Below are 14,909 nucleotides of genomic sequence, written 5' to 3'. Positions count from 1 at the left end.
GAACTTCAAGTCTCTGAAGAAAGAAGTTAAGGAAGATATATGAAGATGGGAAGATCTTTCATGTTTACGTATTTGTTGGATTAACATAGTGGAAAGCTCCATTTTACCAGTAGCAACCTACAGACTCAATGCAATTACAATCAAAATTTTAACACAATTTTTACATACCTTGAAAAAGCAATTGTCAACTACTTATGGAAAAACAAAATAACAACAATAACAACTGATAGTCAGAGCCCTATCCTGGGTCATCAAGCCTCCACAGGACCAAAGGGTTCCCCTTCCAATGATAAGGCAATCCTCTGCTACATATCCAGCTGGAGCCATGGGTTCCTCCATGTGCACTCTTTGGTTTGTGGTTTAGCCCTTGGGAACTCTGGGAGGTCTGGTTGGCTGATAATGTTGTTCCTCCTATGAGGTTGCAAACCCCCTTCAGCTACTACAGTCTTGTCCTAACTTATCCATTGGGGTCCCACACTCAGTCCGAGGTTTGGCTGTGTACATCCACATCTGTATTGGTCTGGCTCTGGCAGAGTCTCTCAGGGGACAGCTATACCAGACTCTTGTCAGTAAGCACTTCTTGGCAACACCAGTAGTGTGTGGGTTTGGTTTCAGCAGATGGGATGGAACCCTAGGTGAGGCAGTTTCTGGATAATCTTTCTTTCAATTTCTGTTCCACTCTTTGTCTCTGAAGTTTCTTTTGACAAGAGGAATTCTGGATTAATATTTTTGAGGTGGGTGGGTGGCCACATTTTTCAACTGGGGACCATGCCTATCCACTGGATATGATCTCTACAGGTTCTATCTCCCCTGTGTTGAGTATTTTGGCTAATGATATTGTAGATGGTATTTTTTCCCTAATTCTTTCTCAGCCTGTTTATCCTTTCTGTAGAGAAAGTCCATTGACTTGTTTGAGTTAATTTTATATCCAGCTACTTCATTGAAGCTGTTTATCAGGCTTAGGAGTTCTCTGGTGGAATTTTTAGGGTCACTTATATATACTATCATATCATCTGCAAAAAGTGATATTTTGACTTCTTCCTTTCCAATTTGTATCCCCTTGATCTCCTTTTGTTGTCTAATTGCTCTAGCTAGGACTTCAAGTACAATGTTGAATAGGTAGGGCAAGAGTGGACAGCCTTGTCTAGTCCCTGATTTTAGTGGGATTGCTTCCAGCTTCTCACCATTTACTTTGATGTTGGCTATTGGTTTGCTGTAGATTGCTTTTATCATGTTTAGGTATGGGCCTTGAATTCCTGATCTTTCCAAGACTTTTATCATGAATGGGTATTGGATTTTGTCAAATGCTTTCTGCGCATCTAACGAGATGATCATGTGGTTTTTGTCTTTGGGTTTGTTTATATACTGGATTACATTGATGGATTTCCATATATTGAACCATCCCTGCATCCCTGGGATGAAACCTACTTGGTCAGGATGGATGATTGTTTTGATGTGTTCTTGGATTCTGTTAGCGAGAACTTTACTGAGGATCTTTGCATCGATATTCATAAGGGAAATTGGTCTGAAGTTCTCTATCTTTGTTGGGTCTTTTTGTGGTTTAGGTATCAGAGTAATTGTGGCTTCATAGAATGAGTTGGGTAGAGTACCTTCTGTTTCTATTTTGTGGAATAGTTTGTGAAGAACTGGGATTAGATCTTCTTTGAAGGTCTGATAGAACTCTGCACTAAACCCATCTGGTCCTGAGCTTTTTTTGGTTGGGAGACTATTAATGACTGCTTCTATTTCTTTAGGGGATATAGGACTGTTTAGATTATTAACCTGATCTTGATTCAACTTTGGTACCTGGTATCTGTCTAAAAACTGGTCCACTTCATCCAGGTTCTCCAGTTTTGTTGAGTATAGCCTTTTGTAGAAGGATCTGATGGTGTTTTGGATTTCTTCAGGATCTGTTGTTATGTCTCCCTTTTCATTTCTGATTTTGTTAATTAGGATGCTTTCCTTTTGCCGTCTAGTGTGTCTGGCTAAGGGTTTATCTATCTTGTTTGTTTTTCAAAGAACCAGCTCCTCATTTGGTTGATTCTTTGAATAGTTCTTCTTGTTTCCCTTGGTTGATTTCGCCCCTGAGTTTGATTATTTCCTGCTGTCTACTCCTCTTGGGTGAATTTGTTTCCTTTTGTTCTAGAGCTTTTAGGTGTGTTGTCAAGCTGCTAATGTGTGCCCTCTCTAGTTTCTTTTTGGAGGCACTCAGAGCTATGAGTTTTCCTCTTAGAAATGCTTTCATTGTGTCCCATAAGTTTGGGTATGTTGTGGCTTCATTTTCATTAAACTCCAAAAAGTTCTTAATTTCTTTCTTTATTCTTTCCTTGACCAAGGTATCATTGAGGAGAGTGTTGCTCAGTTTCCACATGAATGTTGGCTTTCTATTATTTATTTTTTTATTGAAGATCAGCCTTAGTCCATGGTGATCTGATAGGATGCATGGGATAATTTCAATATTTTTTTATCTGGTGAGACTTGTTTTGTGAACTTAACAATTGTCATTATATTGGCTAACAATATAATGACACATATCTTAAAATATATAACTTGTGTGTAAGTACACAAAAGAGATACTTTTTCCTATAAATCCAGCAATTAGTGCAACTGGATAGATCCTACTTCTAACCCCTACCTAGGATTCACACAATGTTTCCCGCCTCTCCTGCAAGCCAGCATCAAATCTGCTACTGGCCATGACCTTTTTCTTCTTCCTGTCTCAGAAGCCAAACATCTTGCCTTCCTTCCCCTAGGTGCTATACCAGTTGTCTCACTGGGTAGTCTCTCCTTCTTTATCATCTATAGACTGCAGGAAGCCACAGGCAGAACAAAAAGGGAAATTACAAATTAAAAAAAAGCAATAAATACACATCTTCAGTAATTAAATGTAGTGTTAATACATAAAGGGTAAATACATGGCTCAGAAACAAGATCCATCTTTTGGTTCTCCATAAGCAACTCACCTCATCTTCAATAACAAATATTACTATAGCATGAATGTATGGAAAGGAAGAGCAACTTATTGGTTATCCAGTGTTATAAGATCAGTCCTGCAAATATACATACAAGGAACATTATATTAACATTTGTATATATTCATGTCAACTAATGAAGAAATAGTCTGTGAAATTCAAAGTGCAAGGAAAGGTATATAGGAGATGGGTTTGGAGTGAGAAAAGGGGAGGGAGAATTAATGTATTTGTATTAGTCTCAAAACCTAAGGGGTTACACCAATTTCAGGAAATGACAACAAAAATCAAACATATTCTGGTATCTCACAAACTAGACCTTAAGTCAAAAGTAATCAAATAATACAATGGCAGGCACATTTTGGTCAAGACAAGTGCATCAAGAGAACATAACTAAATTCTAAACATATACACTTTAAACTTATGTGCACCCATTAAACAATAGTTGGTATTAAGCCAAACATTAAACCAAACTTAGTAATTGTAGGTGAATTAATTGCCCACCCTCCACACTAGACAAAACTAAATGGAAACACCATTATTAAATTACTTCATAGAGTAAGTGGACCTTCAAGACAAATGGACTCTTCCACTTTACAATAAGTTCTTCATAGTATTCTGAGAAGCCATATAAGGGTGAAGATAGTAAACTGTTAATCAACACCTTAAAAAGTGTTCAGCACCATTACCCACTGGAAAATACAGGCTAAACCTGGTGATAGAGATTTCATCTAACACCAGTAAAATTGTCTATCACCAAGATCTCAAAGAAAGACAAGTATTGGCAAGGCTGTGGGAAAATAGGAACATTTCATCATTGGTGTTGAGGGTAAACACTGATGTAAAACACCATGAAAACCATTGCAGAAATCCCCTCTAAAAGTTCAAAGTATAATTATCATATGGGTGAACTATATCTTTACTGCCCACATACCCAACAGACTCTGCATCTTACTACGTGGACACTTCCTGATCCATGGTCATTGCTGCTCTACTCACAAGGAAATGAAATCGGCCTAGATGTCCATCAACTGATAAAGGGATAACAAAAACATGGAACATATGTACAGTGGTGGTTTATTCTGCTGTAGAAAAAAAATGAAATTTGGAGGTAAATGTGTGAATCCAGAAGTTATATTGAGTAAGAGGACCCAGAAACAGAAACACAAGTGTTGCACATACATTCTCTTTCATACATGTGTTTAGCTTTGAGTTTTTGATTTTCTGTGCTTCATGAGGAGCATAAGTGGGAGAGTGAAAGGCAAAATGGAGCTAGTAGGAAGGATTGCTTTATGGAGGGAGGAGAGTTAAATATAGGTAAAGGGAAAGTAGAAAATGGTGATACTGCATGGAATACATCAAAAATGGAGAGGAGGTAAAGGGGGTAGCAAAAATGAAGGTTCTGAAAAAATCTGAAGATCCATGAAGTGTACTGCATGCCTTTATTCTCAGAACTTGGGTGGATAAAGCAGATGAATCTTTGTGAGTTCAAGGTCAGCCAGGACTATATAGAAAACATTGTCTCAAAACAAAACAGAACCAACCAACCAACTAATGGAAAAACAGAAGAACAGAGAGAAGCTATATGTAAACCAAATTTTAATCATATAATTTAATGAAAAAAAAAAAAACATTGGCAGAGAGATACTCTCCATAGCTGGAAACATCTGCTCCTAAAACAAAAATGCCAAGGCCAGGGGTGGGATAGCTCCTATTAAGCTATTGTCAGGGAAGTGCCAGAAGCCCTCAAATTAAGACAAGCACTTGCAGTTTACCTCATTTACTCACCATAGAGAGATAAGGACCTATTGATGAAAATACCACACAGTGCAGGGGTGGGGTTGAGAAACAGAGAATTCCTCCTTGTCAGCTCACTTGCATACTTCCGGAAGTTGCTGTGCTGGTGAAATCATTGACCTGTGAAACATGGGAACTAGGAGGTCAAATTCCAAGCAAGTGTGCACACTTGTGCAAATGTGGTCCTTGATTCATGACAATAAATACCTTGAATCTTTTTGAATTTGAGATCTACTCCATAGAATGGGATCCATTTTTGGTCTCATAAATTCTGTAAAAAAGTACATGCATATGAGAACTTAGACTTTATAGAAGAACAAAATAGTGCTGTCTTGTGAAATTCACAGTATCCAACTGTCTTTGAAATATTTATCTTTCCACCCATAGACAAATCTCATCTTTAGACTTAATCCAAGAACCGTATTTTTATTTTCAAAAAATGGTGAGTACAGAAATTCCTGACTACATAAGCACTGGCCATGATGAGGGATAGGTGGTTAACTTTAAACAAGAGTTTTATGACATTTACTCAAAGGCTCAGGAAGTATTCCGGAAGAGGAAGTGTTCTAGAAACAATGCAAGAGCAAGCAGTTAGGGTGCCAGACTGAAAAATCCCATCTTGTGAGCAGGACATGTCTGTGGAACCAGAATCTCACAGCATTTGTGAATTCTTGGAACTACAGAAATACGTGTCTGTCAACAGGAGACATTGAGTAAGGGAGGACTCAGTGTGCCAAAACCTCACACTGCCAAGCTGTCAGTGATAGAACCAGGGAGATGGTTAGTTTGTACCCACTGGTGACTCCCATCCAGCACAGAGAATTTGAACCTAATGATCACACAGTGGTTTTGTTGAATAAATACATCACAAGGTAATACCAAAATTCATGATTCTGAGAAAAGGACTGGAGGAATGAGGCTTTGTTGATCAGAGGAATAAATGTGTTGATAGGAATGGGAGGGAGATAAAGAACAATGAGGGAAGAGAGTAATAAGAGAGTATTTTTCTACATGAATGAAGTCATCAAAGAACAAAATTAATGAATTAAAATAACATAAATGAATCCAAAACAATAATTCCTTTGTATCATAAACACTGTAGCATAATCATCCTGCATAACTTGGTTTGCTTATCAGAATTGTATTGTTTTATGATGTATAATCTTCAAATTTAGACCAAAAAGTATTCAAAAGGGAATATGGATAATTTTAGCCATGTTTTAGCAGCTGAGCAGAAGTTAGAAAATGTTTTCCTGATTCATATTGGATAATATATTTTTGGAAGTAGTGTTGCAATTAGTTGTGGGAAAGCATTATTTGAGGATGGGCCAAGGTATTTGTTTAGTGCAGAGGTTATATTGCACAGCTCTGTTTCAATCTTCCAAACCCATGCTGACAACATGTCCTTTAATTAGGACCACTAGTATATGATGTAGAGTTTGGTATTAGCTCTGAAGTCATTACATTCTTCTATACCAGGACTATGGCTGTATACTGTCAATATATACCAACAGAAATTTTTGCTTCTTCCATCAGAATCCTGGGGCTATTTCAGTGTCCTCCTTTATCTATGCAGATTGTGGCTTTTTTTTTTCTGAGATACCCATGGACCCTTTTGCACCCCAGAGGCCTAATATGTTGCTACTTTGTAGAAATTCTTCATAAAAAGAAGCAATCCTGCATGTACTATTAAGGATAAGGTTTAGACAATCATGAAATATAGGGAAGTAGCACCTGTAATTCTAGCATGTGAAAAGCAAGAGAAAGGGGAATTGCATCTTAAGTCTTCCCTTTTTTATTTCACAATTTTGATTCTAGCTTGTGCTACCAAGATCCTACCTCAATAAGAAAGAGAGAGAGAGAGAAAGAGAGAGAGAGAGAGAGAGAGAGAGAGAGAGAGAGAGAGAGAGAGAGAGAGAAAGGAAGGGAAGGAAGGAGAGAGAAAGAGAGAAAGGGAGAAAGAAAGAAAGAAAGAAAGAAAGAAAGAAAGAAAGAAAGAAAGAAAGAAAGAAAGAAAGAAAGAAAGAAAGAAAGGAAGGAAGGAAGGAAGAAAGAAAGGGAGAAAGAAAGAAAGAAAGAAAGAAAGAAAGAAAGAAAGAAAGAAAGAAAGAAAGAAAGAAAGAAAGGAAGGAAGGAAGAAAGAAAGAAGGAGGAAAGAAGAGGAAAAAGGAAGGAAGATAAGAAAAAGAGGAAATAAACAGTTATTGAAGTAATGTAAGAATTATTCATTTATATCACCTTTGTCAACTGTAGTCTCTTTCCGTCCCTGAAGTGACTTTGGCTGACCCAGAATGAGGACAAAGCTAACACACATGATTCTAGATGCCCTATAACCCATCTAAAATCTGGACAGATATTAAGTACTCTCACTTAATTCAGCATAAAGTCAGAGACGTGTATCACATCACTCACCTCCATAGGCCTTTAGGGACTTCAGGCAGGCAGTTTGAGAGCAAAGACTTGGGTATCTTTACTCCACGACTGTCTTTATTGCCATCTGAATTGAATACACGGATCACATATTTCTAGGTCAGAACCATATGAAACCTTTGTCCTAGCACTGTTCAATCTACTGACCTCATTTTTGAGGTCAAGAGATATGCCCTTAGTAGCAAACTGGGGCTCACTTTAGGAATCTATCTAAATCTGTGAAGATTTTGCAAGCAGCTGAAAATAGATTTATCACATGACCCAGCTAGACCACTCTTGGCTAAATGCTCCAAGACTCTGTATCCTATTACAGAGCTACATTGCATCCATATTTATTCCTGGTTTGTTCTCGATAGCTAGAAAGCAAAATCAGCCTAGATATCTGTGGTCCTTTGAATAATCTTGGCCCAGGGAGTGGCACTATTAAGAGGTATGGCCTTGTTGGAGGAAGTATGTAACTGTAGGGGTGGGATTTGAGAACCTTATCTTAAATGCCTGAGGACAGTCTTCTCTTAGCTGCCTTTGGAACAAGATTTAGAAATCTCAGTTCCTCCAGTACCATACCTGCCTATGTGCTGCTATACTACTGCCATAATGATAATATACTGAACCTCAGAATCTGTAAACCAGATCCAAATAAACATTGGCTTTTGTAAGAGTTGCCTTGTTCATGGTGTCTCTTCATAGCAATGGAACCCCAAATGAAGACAGAAGTTGGTATTGGGAAATGCAGCATTGCTGTAATAGTCCTGACCATGTTTCTGTTTGGAGGAATGTGGATTTTCATACATTAAATTTGGAAAGGCATGGAATTCTTTAAGTGTGACTTAATGGGCCATCCTGGTAGGAATATGGAAGACATTGGTGCTGAGGGGGATTTGAACTCTGGAGATTGTTCTTATAATGTTTTCTTTTTTAAAAAAAAGGTGTTGCTGCTTTGTGTCCTTGTCAGAAGAGTATGCCTGAGGCTAAGGTGAAAAAAAACTCAGATTCATTCCATTGAAGAGGGAAGTATCAGAAATTCCCAGCATAAATTTTGTCCTCTATTTTATTCTAAGGAAGAGCATTTTGATAAAGAGTAGCAACCTTAAAAAAATACAAAATGTATGTGTCAAGTATTAAACAGTCACCAAGAAGTGCAATAGATCTAAACCATGTATTTAAGGATATTAAACAGATTAAGGGAGTGGTATCCTCTGGACAAGATCCTGCCTACATAAGCTTATATTTCATGTTTTCAGTTGAATAAGGAATGCATCAGGTTAAGTTATTGTTATTGTTTTCATTTTGACTTTTAATCTGGAATGAACTGCAGTGTAGAAGTAGAGGGCACACTTGTGATCCAGATTTGGGGCTGGAAAACACCAGCTTTTGATCTGGATCTTGAGGCATAAAGGCTGTGAAATTCTTAGGCACAGACATTGTGCTACACATTTTTAATCTCAGGAGACAGTGGCAAGCAGATCTCTGAGTGTGACACCAGTCTGGAACAGAGAAAGTGGCAAGCAGAGAAATGTGTAGATCCATCTGTGGTGGTACATGAATTTAGTCCCAAAACTCAGGAGACATAGTCATGCAGATCTCTGAGTTTAAGGATGGTTTAAAGAGATGCTTCCAAGATAGTCAAGCTTGCATTGAAGGGTTTATAGAACAAGGGGTCCATGTTAAAGGCCCACCAAGAAGTAGAACTGGCAGTTTTGGTCATGTGGCTCTGGTTTTAGGGTCAAGACTAAAGGGGCTACTGGTACAACCGATGATGATTACCTGGAGATGAGAAAATAGTGATGAATAAGAAGAGACCTGTGAAGGTTCTTTGTCCCAGTATTGGGGAATGCCTGGACCAGGAAGTGGGAGTGGGTGTGTTGGAGAGCAGGGGAAGGGGGAGAGGATAGGAGATTTTCAGAGGGGAAACTAGGAAAGGGGATAACATTTGAAATGTAAATAAAGAAAATATCTAAGAAAAAGAAAGAAAGAAATTACTGTCCTCTAAAATAAAAAAATAATTAAGAAGAGGAAGAAGAAGAAGAAGAAGAAGAAGAAGAAGAAGAAGAAGAAGAAGAAGAGGAGGAGGAGGAGGAGGAGGAGGAGGAGGAGGAGGAGGAGGAGGAGGAGGAGGAGGAGGAGGAGGAGGAGGAGGAGGAGGAGGAGAGGAGGAGGAGGAGGAGGAGACCAGTTTCACTGAGGTGAAATCCTTTGGGAAGTGTTTTCTGAGAGTACAAAGAATCTGTGTTCCAGGAATGACCAAGGTTGTACCTTGGAAATGTGTAAGAGTCCCTCAGGTGGTACTGGGTTTGAAGTCAAAAAGGGGTCATGTAGAGAAATTGAGATTTGGCACTGTGATTTGGCACCAGGAAAGGCCATTGGTACAGCTTACACCTCAGTCCATCAATTGATGAGCAGATAATGAGAATGTGGAGCATTTATCCAAAGGAGTCATCATTCGTAAACAGAAATGGAAAATGAATGAAACTAGGAAATGAGTATAGTTAGGAAAGGCCTATACATGTAAACAAGCCTAGCTTTCTTTCATGTGCATACCCTAGCTTTTAACTTTTATGTAAATGATTTTATGTGGGCATAAGTATACCGCAAAGCTGGTATACGTCACCAAGTATACTAGAAAGGAATCCAAGAAAGTTGGAGGAATGGAGACTTTCAAAGAAAATGGTGGAAAGAATAATAGAAAAGAGTGATAATATGATATTAATGTATGAGAGAAATCATTGGACATTGGATTGTGAAACAGGTATAAAGGGCAGGGAAATGGGCAGATAATGGATAGGGAGGAGAGCCAACCAAGATGGTATAAAAATGCTATAAGAAAACTGCTACTTTGTAAGTTAACTTTTTTATTGTGCAAAAAAACAATTTCTAAGTTCGAGGCCAGCCTGGTCTACAAAGTGAACTCCAGGACAGCCAGAGCTATACAGAAAAACTCCGTCTTGAAAAAAAAATTGGGTTTAATAATATATATCAAATTATAAAATTCAGAATAAATAAGCTAAAAGATTTCAGATTTTCATTCATATATTCTATAACCCATGAATGGGGTTTTATAAAAAAAAATTAAGTAAGTAATAAAATAGATGTTAAATTTTTTGTGAAACCCTAAGTTTAAGGAGATACATACTACTCATTAAAAATACATACTGAAGAAAGTCTTAATATCTTTTTAAAATTAATTTGTTTATTTTAAACTCTGGATCTGAGAGGGAAAGGGGATGGGGGCAGGGCAGAACAGGGAACATGATCAGGTATTGGGTGGGAGAAAAGGACTGAAATCCCTGAGGACCAGCAAAAAGAATGAAAACATGCAACCTCAGGAGGTAGGAGATTGGGGGGGGGGGACACCCTGCAGAATGTACCAGAGATCTGGGAGGTGAGAGACTCTCAGGACTCAAAGAGAAGGACCTTAAATGAAATTCCCTGCCTTGGGGAGAGGGAACTTGTAGAGCCAACCTCCAACAGAAAAACAGGCCATCAAGTGAGGGATGGGTTTTCCATCCCACTATCAAAACTCTGACCCATAATTGTTCCTGTCTAAAACAACTACAGGGATGAAAATGAAGAGGAACCTGAGGAAAAGAAGGTAATCTAACTTTAAAAAAAAAAGAAAGTTTTTTTTATATTGCCATAAAGTATTTTTATTAGATATTTTCTTTATATACATTTCAAATGCTATCCTGAAAGTTCCCAATACCTCCCCCCCCCCCACCCTGCTCCCCTACCCAACTACTCTCACTTCTTTGTCTTGGCATTCCCCTGTACTGGGGCATATAAAGTTTGCAATACCAAGGGGCATCTCTTCCCAATGATGGCCAACTAGGCCATTTTCTGCTACACATGCAGCTAGAGACATGAGCTCTGGGGGTATTGGTTAGTTCATATTGTTGTTCCACCTATCTTTTCAAAATCACTAGCCATCAGGGAAATACGGTTTTCAAAATGCAAAACCAACTAACTCAAACCACAATTGCTCTTACAAAAAGATTAAAGAAGAGTTCCATAGACCACAGGCTGTTCTTGCTGTGGACCCAGCTTTGGCTTTCAGAATCTATCTTAGGGAGTTCACATCTGTCTGTGACTCTAGTTTTGTGAGACCTGTTATTTCATAATGGCCCAGAAATACTTAAAGAAATGTTCAATAACCTTAGTCATAAGAGAAATGCAAATCACAGTGATTCCAAGATTCCACCTTACACCCATAAGAATGCTTAAGATAAGTAACTCAACCAACAGCACATGTTGGTGAGAATCTGGAGCAAGAAGAATACTTCTCCATGCTGGTGGGAGTACAAACTTGTACAATGACTCTGGAAATCAATTTAGTGGTTTATCTGAAATTTGAGAATAGTTCTACCTCAAGACCCTGCTATACCCCTCCTGTGTATATACCCAAAAGATGCCCTAGCCTACAACAATGACACTTGTTCAACTATGTTCATAATAGCTAGGAAGTAGAACCAATCCAGATGTCTCTCAAGTAAAGAATGGATAAAAAAAATGTGGTTCATTTATACAATGGGAACACTAGTCAGTGAAATTTGCAGGCAAATTGATAGTGCTAGAAAATAGCATCCTGAAATAGTCATAAGAGACAGAGGGAGGGGCAGCTGGGGGAGAGGGGTGGAGAGGGGAATGTGGGGTTCAAAATCAGGTGTGGGGAAGGACAGGAGAGATGGCAATGTGGCCATGAGAAATAATGGAAATCTGCAATTGATGTGGGTGGGGAGGTGAGGGAGAATCTCCAGAACAAGACAGAGACCTGGTATAAGAGAGGCACCCAAGAATCAATGGGTGTGTCCTGAGCTGTGGCTCACTACATTTGTGATAGAAAATCTGAAGGAGCCACCTGCTGTAGTCAGACAGGAACCCCAGGGCAGTGATAGAGACACCAAACCACCCATAAAACTTTCAACCTAAAATTTATCCTGTCTACAAGAAATGCAGGCACAGAGGATGGAGAAAGAGTTGAGACCCATACCGTGGGCAAGAGCCAAGCCCTAACACTATTAATGATACACTGTATGCTTGCAGACAGCAGCATGGTATCCCTGAGAGTCTCTACCCAGCAGCAGACTCAGATACAGACACTCACAGCCAAAGAGTGGATGGAGCTTGGGGACACTTATGAAAGAATAGGAGGAAGGATTGCAGTCCCAGAAAGGGATAGGACTGCCACAGGAAGTCCAAAAAAGGCAATTCATCTGAACTTTTGGGGATCTCAGAATCTGAACTACAAAGCAATGAGCATTCACAGGCTGGACCTAGAACTCACTAATCATATGTAGCAGATATGCAGCTTGGTGTTCAAGTGGGTCCTGAACAACTTGAATGGGAGCTATCCCTGTAGGTGTGATATGTTCTATTAGCTAGACTGCCTTGTCTGGCCTCAGTGAGAAAGAAAATGCATAGCTTTGCAGAGCCTGGAAGGATACCTATGGGATTACCCACCTGCTCAGAGGAGAACGGGAAGGGCAAATCATGAAGCAAGAAGGATTGTAGAAGTGGATTACAGGGAGGGGGCAGTGAGCAGAATGCAAATTGAGTAAGTAAAAACAATAAAATTAAATTTTAAAAAATGAAAAGAAAGAAAAGAACATCCTAAGTGAGCGAACCCAGACCTGGCCAGGTGCACATCCTGTGTACTCACTAATCTATGGATATAGGCCATAAAGCACAGGAAAAACATGCTACAATCCACAGACCCAAAGAAGCTAAGTAACAAGAAGGGCCGAAGTATGAGTGCTTGCATCTCATACTCAAGGGCAAATAATATATTCATGTGAGGGCGATGGATGGAAGGAACGTGATGAGAGCGTGGATGAGGATGGGAGCAGAGGCAGTGGGAATCAGGCATAGGGAGATCCAGGGAGAGAAGGCCTGGAGAGCTAGAGGAACTCAGCAGCAGTTGGGGGCTCATCTCTAGGATGCACCACAAACCTGGGATAAGGAATGCTTCAGGGGGTCTATGAGGGTTACTCTAACTGAGTGAGACTTGTAGCAGTGTGGGATATAGAGCCTGAAGTGTCCACCTCCTATTGTAAGTCAGGACTCAAACTGGAGGGATAAGAACACCAAACCACACGCAAAATTTCTGACACAAAATTTGTCCTATCCATAAGAATTGCAGGAACTAAAATTGAGCAGAGAATGAATGACCAGCTAATGACTGACCCAACTTGCGATCCATCCCATGGGCAATAACCAATCCCTGACACTATTAATGATACTCTGTTATGCTTGCACACAGGAGCCTAGCATAATTGTCTTCTGAGAGGCTCCGCCTAGCAGCTGATGGAAACAGATGCAAATATGTCCAAGGAAATATTAGATGGAGATTGTGGAATCTTAATGAAGAGTTGGGGGAAGGATTGAGGTACCTAGAGCAGATAGAGACTCTACCAGAAGACTGTCAGTGTCAACAAAACTGGACCCTTGGGGGATCCCAGAAACTGAACCACCAATCAAAGAGCCCCTCCCCCCATATATATAGAATATGAGCAGCTTGGTCTTCATGCAGGTTCATCAATAATTGAGGTGGGGATTTTCTGACTTTGTTGCCAGGTTGTGGATTCTGTTCCCCTACCTGGGCTGGTAGTCTGGCCTCAGCTTGAGAGGATGTGTTTATTCCTGCAGCAAGTTGATGTGCCAGGGTGGGTTGGAATCCAGGTGAAGCCTCCTCCTTCTCAGAGAAAAAGGGGTTGGGGCAATGGAGGTTGTAGCTGTGCAAGGGAGCTACTGAGAGGAGAGTGGGGTTGAGATCAGGATGTATGGAGAGCAAGTAAATAATTGGTGGAAAAAATTCAGGATTTGAAAGATTCCCATACAGGTAAGATTAATATAATATATTATAGTAAGTTAAAAAAAAAAACCCTGCCTTCTAAATAACATTGACAGTACCTATAAAAACCAAAATCTTCGAACCGTTTGGACTCCACATAATAGGCAGATATAATTTGTATTTACATATATCACATATATATAGTTAAGTGTAGTCTCCCCTCCCCCAGCCTGAAACCTGCTTGCTCAGGGGTGGAGCTACCTGCTCATTCGTTCTGCCACGCCCACTGCTGGACCTTGCCGTTTTGCTGTTTGGAGCCATACACGTGCTCACCCTGCTATTGGATTCCGAGATTATTTGGTGGGAATCGGGTTCCCTCCCCCTTCCTTCATAACTGAGTGTCACAACAGTAAAATTGAGCTTTGATCAGAGTGACTTTGACTTGGCCTCGTTCTTTCTTCCGCCCGTCTAGTTCCTCTCTGGCAGCCGGAGTTGCCATCTCAGTTGAACCGTTCCTTGCGAGCTGCTGGTCAGCCGCAACAGTTTAGCGCCCGAACAGGGACCTGAAGAATGGCAGAAGGGCGCTGACAAAACGCTGTTGGTGTGGAGCTCCACAGGAAAGGCAAAAGATCTTGGTATCGGGCACTGGAGCAACAAACAGGTACACATGCTAGCGCTAGCTTAAAATTTCATTTTTGTAAGGTGTTGCTGAGGGTGCGGTAGGATACGAGCTAAGCTTAAATCAGTGCTAAACCAATGCTGGTTCTGCTTAGGTCAGCAGCATGTTAATCGGAACTAAATACGGGAATCAGGCGGTCGTCTGCAGCTTTTTAGGAAGCTGCTTCAGGCGGAAGAAGGAAGGGTTTAAAGTTATGGAACAGGCGGTTGCCCTTAGTTTTCAGGAGTTGTTTCAGGCCAGAGGAGTAAGG

This window comes from Mus musculus, chromosome 7, assembly GCF_000001635.26.
Source record: "Mus musculus strain C57BL/6J chromosome 7, GRCm38.p6 C57BL/6J".
NCBI lineage: Eukaryota > Metazoa > Chordata > Mammalia > Rodentia > Muridae > Mus > Mus musculus.
This window is presented reverse-complemented; position numbering follows the sequence as displayed.